The 15,314-nt window shown below is 40.7% G+C and overlaps 1 long non-coding RNA gene across 2 annotated transcripts in view; it reads right to left on the minus strand.

Moving 5' to 3' along the window:
* The window catches only part of LOC132678888 (uncharacterized), a 43,764-nt gene extending 30,528 nt beyond the window's left edge, over window positions 1-13,236 (minus strand). For both annotated transcript variants that reach the window (XR_009609862.3, XR_009609863.3), the window contains exon 1: window positions 13,111-13,236. This is a non-coding gene — a long non-coding RNA (uncharacterized LOC132678888). The remainder of the gene's footprint in view (window positions 1-13,110) is intronic.
* Window positions 13,237-15,314: the final 2,078 nt, after the last annotated feature.

Here is a 15,314-nt window from a genome sequence, read left to right on the forward strand (position 1 = left end):
AGTGATAGTGATAGTGATTTGGGAGTTGTCAGCCTACAAGAAGCATTTTATTTTATTTTATTTTATTTTATTTTATTTTATTCTATTTTTTATTTTATTTATTTATTTTGAGAGATAGAGAATGAACAGGGGAGGGGCAGAGAGACAGAGGAGGGAGAGACTCCCAAGCAGGCTTGGTGGTGTCAGCACAGAGCCCGATGTGGGGCTTGAACTCATGAACCATGAGATCATGACCTGAGCCAAAACCAAGAATTGGACACTTTAGTGACTGAGCCACCTGGGAACCCTACAAAAAGCATTTTAAATCTACAAGAGGCAGGAGGAGGTATTAAGCATGGTCAGAGAAGGAGGGGTGCTCTGTAAGAGGAAGAGAGTGCTTCAGGAAAGAGGGTGTTAACAACATTGTCCATTACTGCTGATCAGCCAAGAAGGATTGAGTAGTGACCACTGGCCATGGGATTTAGCAACTTGGAAGTCATTGCTGGCCTTGATGGGCATTTTCAGTGAAGTAATGGGTACAAAAGCCTGATTTTGAGACTGAGAGGAGAGCAATTGGAGACAGGAGGTGAAGAAAATTACTTTGAAGACTTTTTCCGTCAAGAGGAGCAGAGAAATGAGAGAAATGAGGCACAAGCTGGGGGGTGGGGGTTGTAGGGTCAAGACAGAAGATATCTCACAAAATTTTTGGAAATGATGATCCTACCCTCACCCCAATGTCCCCATCACCGGGAGTAAAGGCCATGCCCCAGAGCTCTGCGTTCCCCTGGCAGATCCCCCTCCCTCCCCCTGAACACTCAGAGCCTCATCACTGCCACCCATCTGCTTTGGAGACTTTTAGGGCGCATCTCAACAGTTCTGTGTGCTTTGGTTAAAAGAAAGATATTAATCAGATAAATACACCAAAAATATACAAGACGATTTAATACAAGCAGAATATAGAAAGACAAAATGCCCTCTGAAAGAGAATAATGGAGGGAAATGGCTTATTTTACGAGTTTGGAGAAAGCCTTTTTTAAAAAAGTGGCTTTAAAGATAAAATCTGAAGGATAAGTAATGATTCACCAAGTGGCAAATGATGGAAAGATCATTGCAGGTAGAATAATATGTGCAAAGAATCTGAGGTGGGACATGGCAGAGCATATTATAAAACTAGAAGAAGGCCTGTGGGGCTGGGTCCATTGAGTGAGGGGGACAGGGGCCTAAGAGGGACTAGAAGGAGGCTAAGGTCAGATTGTGGTGGCGTCCTGTGGACTATGTTAAAGAGGCTTTTGGTTTTGGTTTTTTATTCCAAGTGCAATGGGCAGCCACTCAATGAACAAAACATTATGTCCATCTAAATGCCAACTATTTTTATGCTTGAAAGGGAAGGAAAGCAGTCAGAAGGAAGATACTAAGCTTCATTGAGGGAAGGACAGACATGGTGTGTCTTAGCCTGGGTTCCCCAAGAAGCAGATCTTGAGCCAAGGATTTGAGTGTGAGTAGTTTATTTCATGACAGGAAGCACTTCTATGGAAGTAGGAACTGAGATAGAGAGGGAAGGAGCCAATAAAGTAGGTATCACACAAGTTACCACTGTGGGAAACTGGAGGTTAATTCCACTAGGGAGTCTGGGAGCCAGCATAGAGTACAGTGATATCCTGATATCTTCTGTGATATCCTACCCAAGGAGGGGAATTGGCTGCGGGCTGATGTTAGGGGTAGGGTATTTATACTCTCATACTTTCTAGACTACCATGCTTGTGATTACAGCAGTCTCCAGCAGCCAGAGAAAGCCCCCAGGTAGAGATGCAGGAGCTGGCAGATGGAAGTCAAGGAAGCCTGCACTAAAGTGGTAAGACCTGGAGAGGTAAGTATGGGTGGAGCACTGATGCCCTACATTAAGTTCCACTCCTTGTTGATACTTATTCTTTGAGGTGGTTGCCAGTTACATTTTCTACAAAAAACACAAAAGGGTTTGCGGGACAAGCTACAGGCCCCACTTCTGCAATTGTTTCCAAGGTTACAATTGGTGTTCATCATTTCCTTGTGTCACTACTCATTGTACTTACTAAAAAAAGTCTATAAACCAACTATTTAAAATATCCTCAAAGAGCTAAAGGAAATCATGAGAATGATGGGTCAACAAGAAGAGATCAATACCCAGATCAATACACAGATAGAGAAGTTGAAAAGTATAATTACTAAAATGAAAAATTCATGAAAAAATAAACAGGATATTTGAGCAGCCAGGAGAAAGAATCAGCAAACTTGAAAATGGGTCAATTGAGATTTCTCAGTTTCTTCAGAAAGAAAAAACTAAACAACAATGAACAGAGCCTAAGAGACCTGTGGTATAGCATCAAATATACCAACATATGTATAATGGGAGTCCCAGAAGGAAAGCAGAGAGAAAAGAACAGAAAAAAATATTTGAATAATGACCAAAAACTTTCCAAATTTGATGCAAAACATGAATATACATGTTCAAGAATCTTAATAAACCTCAGGATCCTCACTGAGAGACATTATAGTCAACCTGCTGAAAGCCAAAGGTAGAATCCCACAAGTAGCAACAGAGAGATGACTTTTCACATACAAGCCATCCTCAATAAGATTAACTGATAATTTTCTCCTCAGAGACCATGTAGACTGGAAGGTAGTGACATGACATATTCTAAGAACTAAAAGAATAAAATGGTCAACCAAGAAGTCTATATCCAAGAAATCTATACTTCAAAAGTCAAAGAGAAATTAAGACTTTCTCATATAAACAAAAACAGAGAATCTATTGCTAGTAGACCCACTCTACAAGAAATGCTCACTGAGATACTACTTCAGGTTGAAATGAGAAAACACTAAATAGTTACTTGCATCAACATGAAGAAATAAAGGTAATTACACAGATAAATATAAGAGTCAGTATTAAGGTATTCGTGGTTTGTAACTCCTCTTTTTTCCTATATAATTTAAAGATCAAATATATAAAACAACAGTTATAAGTACTATATCAACGGGCACACAATGTAAAAAGATGTAATTTGTGACAATAACAACATCAGTGGGGGGGCAGGCAGAGCTATATAAGAGCAATGTTAAGTATACTATTGAAATTAGTATTAACTCAAAATAGATCGTTATAAAATAGGCTGTCAGTTGTCATTCCCAGGCAACCACCAAGACAGTAACTAAAAAATACAGATAGTAAGATAAATAAGAAAGGAATCAAAATGGTACAGTAGAAAATATCTACCATAAAAGAAGGCAGTAATGCAATGGAGGAATTTGAGGAATAAAAAAGATATGACATATAAAAAAATAGCAAACTGGCTCAACAACTGGCTAAGTAAGGCTGTCCTCAAGAGTCACTACAATAAATGTAAATGGTTTAAACTCTACAATTAAAAGACACACTTTGGCATAGTGGATTTTTAAAAATGATCTAACTATATGCTGTCTATGAAAGACCCACTTTAGATCCAAAGATATAAATAGGTTGAAAGTGAAAGGATGGAAAACTGTATTCTATGTAAACAGTAACCAAAAGAGAGTTGGAATGGCTATACTTATATTGGACAAAATAGACTTTAAGATATAAACTGTAACTAGAGACAAAGAAGGAAATTATATGATGATAAAAGAGACAATATATTAAAAATATAAAACAATATAAACATATATGCACCTAACAACAGAACTCCAAAGTATAGGAAGCAGAAACTGACAGAAGTAAATGGAGAAGTAGACTGTTACACAATTGGAGAGTTCAATACTTCACTTTCTATAATGGATAGAACTACTAGAGAAAATATAAAAAAGAAATAGAAGACTTGAACAATACTATAAACCAGCTAGAAAAAGAAGAGAAACTAAACCAAAGCAAGAAGAAGGAAAAGAATAATGAAGGGCAGAGATGCATGAACTCAAGAATAGAAAAATAGAATCAATGAAATCAAAAGTAGGTTTCTTGAAAAAATTTAAAAATGGCAAAACTTTAGTAAGACTAAGCACAGAGAGAGAGACAGAAAGAGACAAATTTCCAAAAGCAGGTGGAGATGACAAACATAGCATGGTGGTTAAGAGTCTGGACTGTGGAGCCAGATTGCCAAAAGCAAAATGAAAGTAGGGACATTACTAACAACTTTACAGAAATTAAAAAAAAAAGGATGATAAGGGAAAATTGTGAACATTTACATGCCAACAAAGTAGGTAATCTAAATTAAATGGACATACTCCTAACTATATGCTATATGCTATATACCCCTAGAAACACATAAACTACCAAAACTGACTCAAGAAGAAACAGAAACGCTCAAAAGAGCCATAACAAATAAAAAATTAAATCCATAATTAAAAGCTTTCAACAAAGAAAAGCTCAGGACCAGATGGCTTCACTGGTGAATTTTACCAAGTGTTTAAAGAAGAATTAACACCAATTCTTCTCAACTCTTCCAAACAACCAAAGAGGAAACACTTCTTAACTCATTTTATGAAGCCAGCCTTCTTCTGATAGCAAAGCCAGACACAGACATCAAGGAAAAGAAAACTATAGGCCAGTATCATTATGAATATAGATGCAAAAAGTCATCAACAAAATACCAGTAAAAATATTTGAGCAGCATATACAGAGGATTGTATACCAAACCAAGTTGAATTTGTCCCAAGATCAGGAGAGTAGTTCCACATAGAATGAAAAAACAAAAAACTGCCATCATTTCAGTTGATGCAGAGAAGGAATATGACAAAACCCAACACATCTTCATGATAAAAAATGCTCAACAAACTAGGAATAGAAGGGAAATACCTCAACATTATAGAAATAATAAAGGGCATCTATGAAAAACCCATTAGCATCATACTTAATGGGGAAAGACTGGATGCTTTCTCCCTAAAATCATGAACAACACAAGGATGTCTACTCAGTACTTCTTTTCAACATTGTATTGGAAGTTCGATCTGGGGCAATTGTTCAAGAAAAAAAAGGTATCCAAACATGGCAATACTCCCCAAAGTGATCAACAGATTCAGTGCAATCTCTATCCAAATTCCACACGGCTGATTTAGAGAAATCATATATAATTGCAAGGGACTCTGAATAGCTAAGACAATCTTGAGAAAAGTACAAAGTTGGTGAATTCACACTTCTCAGTTTTAAAGCTTAATACAATGCTATATTAATCAAAATAGTATCCTACTGGCATAAGGATAGACCAATGGAATATAACTGAGAATCTAGAAATAAATCCATATATCCACAGTCAACTGATTTTCAGCATGGGTTCCAAGACCCTAGTTCCAGAAAGAATAGTCTTTTCAACAAGTGGCAATGGAACAACTAGATAACCACATGCAAAGAATGAAGTTAGATAATATTCAAAATTAACTCAAAATGGATCCAAGACCTAAATATAAGAGCTAAAACTATAAAATTATTAGAAGGAAACACAGGGATTAATCTTCATGACTTTGGATTTGGCAATAAGTTCTTAGACATGGCACCAAAGCATGAGCAACAAAAGAAAGACAGATAAATTGAACTCCATCAAAACAAAAACTTTTGTGTATCAAAGAGTACAAGAAATAAAGTGGATTCCAACATATGGAATGGGAGTACTTGCAAACCACGTATCTGATAAGACATTAATATCTAGCATATGTAAAGAACAACAATAACAAAACAACTCAATTTAAAAAATGGGCAAAAGACTTGAATAGACATTTCTTCAAAGAAGATATAGAAATGGCCAATAAGCACATGAAAAGATGCTCATCATTAGTCATTAGAGAAATATTAATCCAAACCACAATAAGATACCACTTCACACCCACTAGGATTGCTATAATTTAAAAAAATGTAAAATAATAAATGTTGGAAAAGACATCAGGACATTGGAACTCTTATTATACATTGCTGGTGAGAATGTAAAACAGGGTAACTGCTGGGAAAGAGTTTGACTGTTCCTCTAAGAGTTAAATATAAAATTACCATGTGATCCAGCAATTCTAATCTCTTAGGTATATACCCAAAAGAACTGAAAACAGATGTTCAAACAAAAACTTCTACAAAGATTTCTTAGCAGCACTATTCACAATAGCTAAAAGGGAGTAACAACCCAGTATTCATCAGAGGGTAAATGGATAAACAAAATGTTGTGTATCCATACAATGGAATACTATTTGGCCATAAAAAGTAATGAAACACTGACCTCATTTCAACACGGATGAATGTTGAAAACATTATGCTAAGTGAAAGAAGCCAGACACACACAAAAAAAACATGTCTTATTGTTATTTCATTTATATGTAATATCCAGAATAGGTGAACACAGAGACAGATAGCAAATTAGATGTTAGGGGCTGGGGTAAGAGAAGAATGAGGACTGACTGTTGAATGGGTACAAGGTTTCTTCTGGGGGTTACGAAAATGTTCTGGAATTAGATAGTGGTGATGGCTGCATAGTATTATGAATGTACTAAAAACCACTGAATTATAACTTTAAAAAGGCTAAAATGGTGAATTTTATGTTTTGTGATATTTACCTCAATAAAAAAATACAGCAACCAAAATCCTACAGGATATCACTCTTAGGCTGGCATTTTAACTTTGCTTTTAAGACACCCTTCCAACATTCTAGCAGGCCAATAGTAGCTTCTGGTGATGTATTCCATGGGAAGATCAATGGGTCCTGTGATCATGTGCCCATTGTCATACATCTTTTTTTTAAGTTTATTCATTTATTTTTAGAGGTAGAGAGCATAAACAGAAGAAGGGCAGAGAGAGAGAGAGAGAGAGAGAGAGAGAGAGAGAATCCCAAGCAGGCTTTGTGCTCCACACTGAGCCTAATGCAGGGCTCAGTCTCACAGACCATGAGATCATGACCTGAGCTGAAATCAAGAGTCGGCTGCCTGACCAACTGAGCCACCCAGGTGCCCCTGTCATACATCCTTTGCCATCAAGTGGGTCCCTTGGTATAAGACAATGTGGGATCTTAGGAAGATAAGTCAGACCCTTTGTAAGATCTCATACGGTGGTGCTGACTGAGGCATTGTTGGCAGGAAAGTCAATGAGAAGCAGATGCTGGCTGCCAGAAGTCGTGCCTGCATACAATGAATTATCAAGGCCTACTGAGATAAGGATGAGGAACCAAGAGTGCGTCTTTCAGAAAAGAAATTCAAACTCATGAAAATCTTCCTGAGATGCCCTAGGCAATGCTAGCACTTTACAGGGGGGATCCCTGGAAAAATGAGATGACCTTCTGCCTTTGTTAAAAACCAAAGCTTCCATTTGTGGTGCAAAATGGTTAGCACATTATGTACGCTGTCTCCATTGATTCTTTTGGAGGCTCTTCAAGATAAACATCCTCACTGTGCAAACGTGGGAATTATTGCCTAAAAGGCTAAGTCACTGCACTGTGATCACAGGACTAAGAGGTAAAGGTGACCGTGAACAGGGCTGTTGCACTCTGTGATTCATGATGTTTCTTTAATGAGGCTTGGCAAATACATGACATGTCTACCACAATTACCTATTTTAGTGCTCCTGACAGACATTATTAATCAATCATGGTTTCCTTTCCCTCTGAGTCTGAATTCAGCTTTACCATCCTCTGCAAGACAGCCATTCTCAATCATAATTGGCAAATAAGATAAAAACTCCATTGTCATCCTAGCATCACACACCACACTGACTCCCTCTATCTGAACTGGCATCTCCTGAGCCAGTTTTGAGGTCTACTTTGAGCCAGCATTGAGGTCCAAGTCAATCCAGAAGACTGTTCTAGACAACGTGGCCATTTCTTACCTGGGGCCAGAATGAGATGTGAAGCTGGGAAGCTGGGCACCGATTGAAGACAGAGACAAGGGTCAAGAAACTGAAAGAAATAGGAGGAACTGAAGGCATATGTCCAAGGTCCCAGCCCCATATCTGCTTCATTTCCAGAATGAAGCAAATGACTCAGGCCTGGCCAGTCAGGCCCAGTAATTTTTTTTCCAAGATTTTCTTTAAATTCAAGTAAGTTAACATATAGTGTAGTATTGTTTCCAAGAGTAGAACCCAGCAATTCATCACTTACATATAACACCCAGTGCTCATCCCAACAAGCGCCCTCCTTAGTGCCTGTCACTCATTTAGCCCATCTCCCTACCCACCTCCCCTCCAGAAATCCTCAGTTTGTTGTCTGTATTTAAGTCTCCTATGGCTTGCCTCCCTGTTTTTATCTTATTTTTTCTTTCCCTTCCCCTATGTTCCTCTATGTTCATCTGTTTTGTCTCTTAAATTCCACATGTGAGTGAAATCCATTTTTCTTTCTCTGACTGACATATTTCACTTAGCAGAATACGCTTTAGCTCCGACCACATCATTGCAAATGGCAAGATTTCATTCTTTTTGATGAGTAAGTAATATTCCAGTGTGTGTGTGTGTGTGTGTGTGTGTGTGTGTGTGTGTACCACATCATCCTTATCCATTCATCAGTCAATGGACATTTGGGCTCTTTCCATAATTTGTCTATTGTTGATAGTGCTGCTTATAAATGTTGGGAAGTCCTAGCCTCGGCAATCAGACAACAAAAAGAAATAAAGGCATCCAACTCGGTAAGGAAGAAGTCAAACTCACTTTTTGCAGATGACATGATATTCTATGTAGAAAACCTGAAAGACTCCACCAAAAAATTGCTAGCACTGACACATGAATTCAGCAAAATGGCAGGATATAAAATCTATGTACAGAAATCTGTTGCATTTCAATACATCAATAATAAAGCAGCAGAAAGAGAAACCAAGGAATCAATCCCATTTACAATTGCACCCAAAACCATAACTTGCCAAGGAATAAACCTAACCAAATAGGTAAAAGATCTGTATAGTGAAACTATAGAACACTTATGAAAGAAATTGAAGAAGACACAAAGAAATAGAAAAACATTCCATTCCATGCTCATGCATTGGAAGAGCAACTATTGTTAAAACATCTATACTAACCAAAGCAATCTACACATTCTGTGCAGGCCCGGTAACTGAAAGGAGCACATGAGCTGGGCCAGGCCCAGGGAGTTGGGTTGAAGTTTTGGGAAAGAGGCAGGACAGCTAAACTGTAGAATGTCCACTTGGTGCTTCTGTGGCCATTTTGTTGCCATGAAAGGAGCACCTGGCTGAGAGCAGAGTGAACAGTAAGTAAAGCGGAGCCAGGGATGGACAGGGCAGATTCTTGGTGCTATCACTTGAGCTCCTGGATGTAACCATATCTACAGTCATTTCCCTGCTCATTTTTTCCCCTAAGCCAGTGGGAGTTGTGGCTTTTTTTTCTTTTGCTAGTTTCCAATGAAAAAATCCTGGTTAGCATAATCTATTTGTTTTCTATAACTGCTCTCTGCCTCAGTTATCATTTTAAAATATGTACTTAATATTCTATGAAGATTAAGCATCTCTTCACTTATCTTTGCTCTAATTTATTTACCCCTCTCCCCACTATTAATGCTGCATGCCAACCTACAGGCACTTTCTGGGCTATCTGCTCAAACTCCTCCAGGGTTTATGAGAGATTGGCTGCCAGGCAAGCCTCTGTGCGTCTTTTGGAAAAACCTCTTTTTCTAAGACAGGAACTATTGTGTTTGTTACCTAATGTTCCCTGTGAAGAAATCATGACATAAAATCCTCTGAGTACAGTGCCAGGAAAATGTAGGTGCTATTATTATCTCCTTTTCACAGTGAGAAACAGGGACCCTGAAAGATTAAGTTTCTTGTCCAAGATCACACAGTTAATCCATGATGGATTCAAATCCAGGGCATGTGGCTCCTGAGCTCACTGTCTACACTGAAGTAGACTGTCTGCATCCAGTAAGTAGCTATGATTGCTGTTATTAGCAATAATAATCAACTCCAACAAGGCTGATGATCTGATGGCTTTCTTATCCCTGGTCACTGGCCCTTCCCCATCTTCCAGTTGCCCCAAATTTGCTTTATAAAAAGTAATCTATAGCTGGAGGTGTGTGGGTGGCTTAGTCAGTTGAGTGTCACACTCTTGATTTTGGCTCAGGTCATGATCTCACTATTTGTGAGTTCAAGCCCTGCATCAGATTCTGCACTGACAGCACGGAGCCTGCTTGGGATTCTCCCTCTTCCTCACTCTCTGCCCCTCACTGCTCTCTCCCTCTCTCAAAATACATAAACAAACAAACAAACAAACAAACAAACTTTTAAAAAGTAATCTATAGCTGGATGAGAGGTAAAGTAGCCATGTTAGGACTTCCAGATGGAGAGAGTCACTTAGGATGGACTCAAAGCTGTCTTGTTCCATAGTTATCTATTTCAATACATGAAGCTTCAGAACCAGTTTATTTGGCACAATAGAAGCTAGGTCAATCCATACTTTATTACCTGGCTATTTCTGTTCCAGCCATTTGCCAGTCTAACCTGGGCACTGTGGCCGACAAGAATTGTGAGCCTAGGAGTGAAGAGATGGAGGGGCTCCAGGCCTAGCTGTGGATTAACTATGTACAACTTCAGGTCATTTTCAACCCCTCTCTTAACCTTACCTTCCACACCTACAAAATGGGTAAGTGTGTTAGGGGGTGTCTGACTAGAGTGATAGATCCCAAAGTGTTTTCTAGTAGTTATTTTTCAGAAGTTATAAAAAGGAGACACCACCTCCAACCCTTCCCTGGTCCAGGAATTTGGGGAACACTGGGTAGGACAAACTTAAACAAAAGCATATTTACCACAGGACTTCTCAGAAACTTCACACTGCTCCTGTGCCTTGCAACTTCTCGTAAACAGGGAGATAGAGCACCAGAACTCCCAAATTTACTTGATGAAGGAATTTTTTCTGGGTGCACTATTTTGTGGTGGAGTTGTTTTGTGAAACAGAATTTGAGGAAAGTTAGATTAGGGGATCTGAAGATTCTCTTTCAGCTCTGAGAAGTTGTAATTCAAAATTCATTATTTTGACTTAGGGCTCTGTGGGATGCTAAACTACACCCTGAATCATGGAAAGCAAAACAAACAAACAAACAAACAATTATGGTCAGTCAAGCCTAGATGGAGTTCTGCTGTAATTTGTAGAATTCCAGTTGCTGAAAATGAGACTTTGTGAGTGGAATGGATGGTAATGATCCAATAAACAGAACATTCATGAACTTGGACCAGGCTGGGCAATAGAGGGAGCTATATTGAAAGCAGATCCTGCTATGAGTTTCCTTTTTAGAAATTCCAGGATGCACAGATTACCATTTCTGTACCACCAAATTCTGGGTTGGATATAAAGTCATAAACTTCATGGCTGGAGGACAGTGACCTAGAGACTCTGAGTTGTAAAACCAAAATGGCTTTGAACTTTTGGAGAGAGGAAAACCAAATGTTTGGTGGTGTGCATGTTGTCTGCAGGAAAGCAAATAAAAATGAGCAAACAAGCAACTCGCTGAACCTGCCTGGAGAAGAAATGGATTCCATGACAGCCCTTATTAGCAATTTTAAAACTGTGCACAATGCAATTGACATTCTCTTCAGGGAGCTTTCTTTGTTTTCATATTTTGGTGAGTATAAAAAGTACCCATAGAAAAGGACTTCGTGGATTCTTTGTGTGTGTGTGTGTGTGTTTATTTATTTTGAGAGACAGAGCATGAGCAGGGGAGGGGCAGAGAGAAAGAGGGAGACACAGAATCTGAAACAGGCTCCAGTCTCTGAGCTGTCAGCACACAGCCCGACATGGGGCTCAAACCCACGAACCTTGAGATCATGACCTGAGCTGAAATCGGACGCTCAACCGACTGAGCCACCCAGGTGCCCCTAAAAAATTTTTTTAATGTTTATTTATTTTTGAGGGACAGAGAGAGACATGGCACAGTGGGGGAGGGGTAGAGAGAGAGAGGGAGACACAGAATCTGAAGCAGGCTCCAGGCTCTAAGCTGTCAGCACAGAGCCCGATTTGGGGCTCGAACTTATGAGCTATGAGATCATGACCTGAGCCGAAGTCGGACGCTCAACTGACTGAGCCACCCAGGCGCCCCCTCAAGGATTCATTCTTGACTGAAATCCTCCAAGTCTATTTTCACTCATACTGAAGCTTCCCATCATGAGGGTTTTCAACAGGAAGTGAGGTATGTGACACTGGAGTCAGACATTTAGTCAATGAATGTGTATTGGGTGGCCACTATGTGCCAAGCATCGGGAATACAGCAGCAAACAAAGGAGTCAGAAATCCCTATCCTAATAGTGCTGCCATCCTGTCTCTGTTACTTATCAGCTGTGTCTGCTTGGCCAAGTCTCGTAACCTCTCTGAGCCTCAGCTCATGACAAAATGATCACAGGATTGCACATAATTCCAGGCTTGCTGGAAAACTAAATGTCAGATTTTTCAGGGAGAGCATCAAGCCTAGGGTCTGGTGCTTAAGTGGCTTCTAGACACAGCAGTCAGTATTATGGCTCTTGCAGCCAGAAGGGGAGAAGGGAGTTCAGTTAGATTCAGGGAGGCTTCATTCTACAGGCAGAGGCTTTCAAGAAGGTGCAGGATGAGCAGGAGCATCTGAGAATAGTGGCTCACCTTCCCAATAAAGTCCTGCTTTTTTGCCTGCCCATCACCCGATTCCCCCAAGACTTCCCAGCTTCACCGGTGTGGGCAGCTGCTAGGCTGGTGACCTTGACCCGAGGGCCCTGCCTGCTGGTCTACATCCTCACACAGGGAGCCAGATTCCCTGTCAGACATTCAGCCCCCACTACTCTAGCCCCTTGGATATCCTCCGAGGTAACACGCGTGCCTCTATCCCAGCCTTGGGGCAGGGCAACTCTACCAGGCCCAAAGACATCCAGAGGGTGGTCAGCACAGATCTACCTGAAAGCAATTCACTCAGCACGTCCCAGGAGTCTGGAGACAGGGGTTCTTTGTCCTGCCTGCCTGTCTTCCCTCGTGCTCCTGAGCTGCTCATTTCCTACCTCTGAGTCAGGTTCTCCTTCACATACTGACGGGATGAGATCAGACAACCCTGGGCAGTCCCCCAGTTTTGGCATTCTACAAAGTACAACTATTCCTCTCATAGGACATCTGGCAGAGATTTGGAGCCAACCAAGCTTCAGATTGTCCAATATTACCTCCACTTTCTGAAATGTTTTTCTATCAGCAAAAATGGGGTTAATAATTCCTACCTTTAAATCAAGGCTGTGGACACAACAGAAAGAACATGAATCTTGAGTCAGACAGGCTTGAGTTTGAACACGGGCACTGCCATCTGCAAGGCAAGGCACTTCCTCTCTCTCTAGATGCCTCAGTTTCCTCATCTGTAAAACAGGCATATAGCATCTAGCTTGAAGAATTGTACGGGTGAGGCAAACCATGCATCATGCCTGCACATTGCACATGATCAATAATTGACAGCTCTTATTGTTACTGTGGATGTTATTTACTCTACAAATAAGTGCCTGATTAAAAGCTGATACTGCCCCTAATTTCCACCCCTGTGCTCACCCTCTCTAGGTCTTTGATGCCGGGGTTCCTCCTATCTTTAATCAGTGATGGGGCCTCTATGGCTGAAAGCTACATCCAGAGGGAGCTCAGTGGCCACACCAAATTCCTCTTGGGCTGGAGTCCATGGTCCATGCAGTGTTCCCTATTGAAAGGTGTGTCCTCAAATACACAGTACCCTACTTACCCTCTTCTCCTGGGATCCTAATTCTGGTTCATGCTTTTCAGCGAGTATGAAGCCACCTTTTCTTTGCGTGATTTGAGTCTGAAACTTACCCATTAGCTCACCTGTCACCACCTTCGTCCCCATGTGCTGCTGCACAGCTCTGACTGTCTATTCAGAAGAGCATGTGGCATGGACAAGAACCAGAATCTCTGAGTCTCAGAGTTGGAGGGGAATGAATGTTACTTAGTTGAAGCTCTCTTCTGGTGCTTGAAATTTCTCCACCCTACCCTTTGCTGAGAGTACATCCAGTCTATTCTTACTTGCCTCCAATGACGGGGAACTCACTAAATGCAAAAGTGGGTAATTTTATCATCCACCCACTGGTCAATTAGCCGCCTGGCTCACTTGAAAAAAAGGTCACTCAACAGCAACAAAAAAGCTTCTCATGGGTAAGCAATTTGTGAGTCGTAGTTCCAAAGAACAATACTGTTTTCTTGTCCACCCCTGTCCCCAACTCTGAACTTTGTGGCCACAAAAAAATGGAGATATGACATTTTCCTCTAGAATAACAAAAGTCTGTTAATGTGTCTCTTTTATTCACCCACCCGCTAGACATTCCCGTAAGGAATCTACTTTAGATGCCCACAGAGAATGTATTTTCAATTCTCAACATAATTAGCCAACTTCCAGAAGGAGAAGGAGAAGCATTTATGGGCATATCCTTGGCCAAATATCCTCTTCTACTTTCCAATAGGGAACCCAGAGCAGTTTTAGGACACGACTCAGGGGGTAACATTGTTTTCCTTGTATAGCTTCAGAAACCAAGGCAGAGAAGCGAAGGTCACCCAACAAATCAAGGGCAAAGGCATGCACTAAATCCCAGGAATCTGAGACCTCCCAGCATAGTAATTGATCCCCTAAGATAAATGTTTGTCTTGCTAACCAGGGAAATTTACTGTGGTCTTACAGAGGGATTCTTGAGGCTCAAAATCATAAACAGGGAAACAGACCCTGGTAATAAGTTGAGTGATTAATTGGCAGAGAAAGCTTTCAAGGGGGAAAGGATCAATGAGCTGAGGAAAAATTAAACATCCTTTAGGAAGTTTTCCCAACTCCCTTACATTGTTTTAATTCTTCATGCTCAGTCTCTTCAATAAACATTTTTTGAAGTGGGTTTTCATTTTGATTCTCAGTTTTTGCTTTTTCAGTTATTTTTCTGGCAAGGTTATTTGATCACATCTCAGACTTAGATTATTTCTCAGGCTGAATTTAACTTGACTTTTGCCCGTTGAGGCAGAACCGGCTCTAGCTTATCGGAAGTAAATGGGACCAGGAGGCCATGGAATAATCAAAAACGTAATCAGAAATAACTGAGATATAGCACGCTCTGTTTCCATGCTGGTGAACGGGGGAACTAGTGTCGAGGTCACGGGACACAGGCGGTGTGACAGCTCTGAGGGAACCACTTGAGGAGTGGACGGACTCACAGCGGCTTCCCGCCCTTGAGGCAGCTCGTCAGCAGCAATGTGAGAGCTTGGGCTTTGCACTGAGACGTTGGTTCACCTTCCCAGCTGTCGGTGCTGGCTGTGTGACGGCAGCAGCTTGGGCAACCTCTCTGAACCTTGGTTTTCTCAGTCAGCTCTTGCTAATGCAGCAAGCTCCATTGGGAGTAGGGGCGGTAACTGACGTGTTAGTGTTTTCTCTGTGCCTTGTAGACACCTG

Source organism: Panthera onca, chromosome A2 (assembly GCF_046562875.1).
Source record: "Panthera onca isolate mPanOnc1 chromosome A2, mPanOnc1 haplotype 2, whole genome shotgun sequence".
In the NCBI taxonomy this organism is placed as follows: domain Eukaryota; kingdom Metazoa; phylum Chordata; class Mammalia; order Carnivora; family Felidae; genus Panthera; species Panthera onca.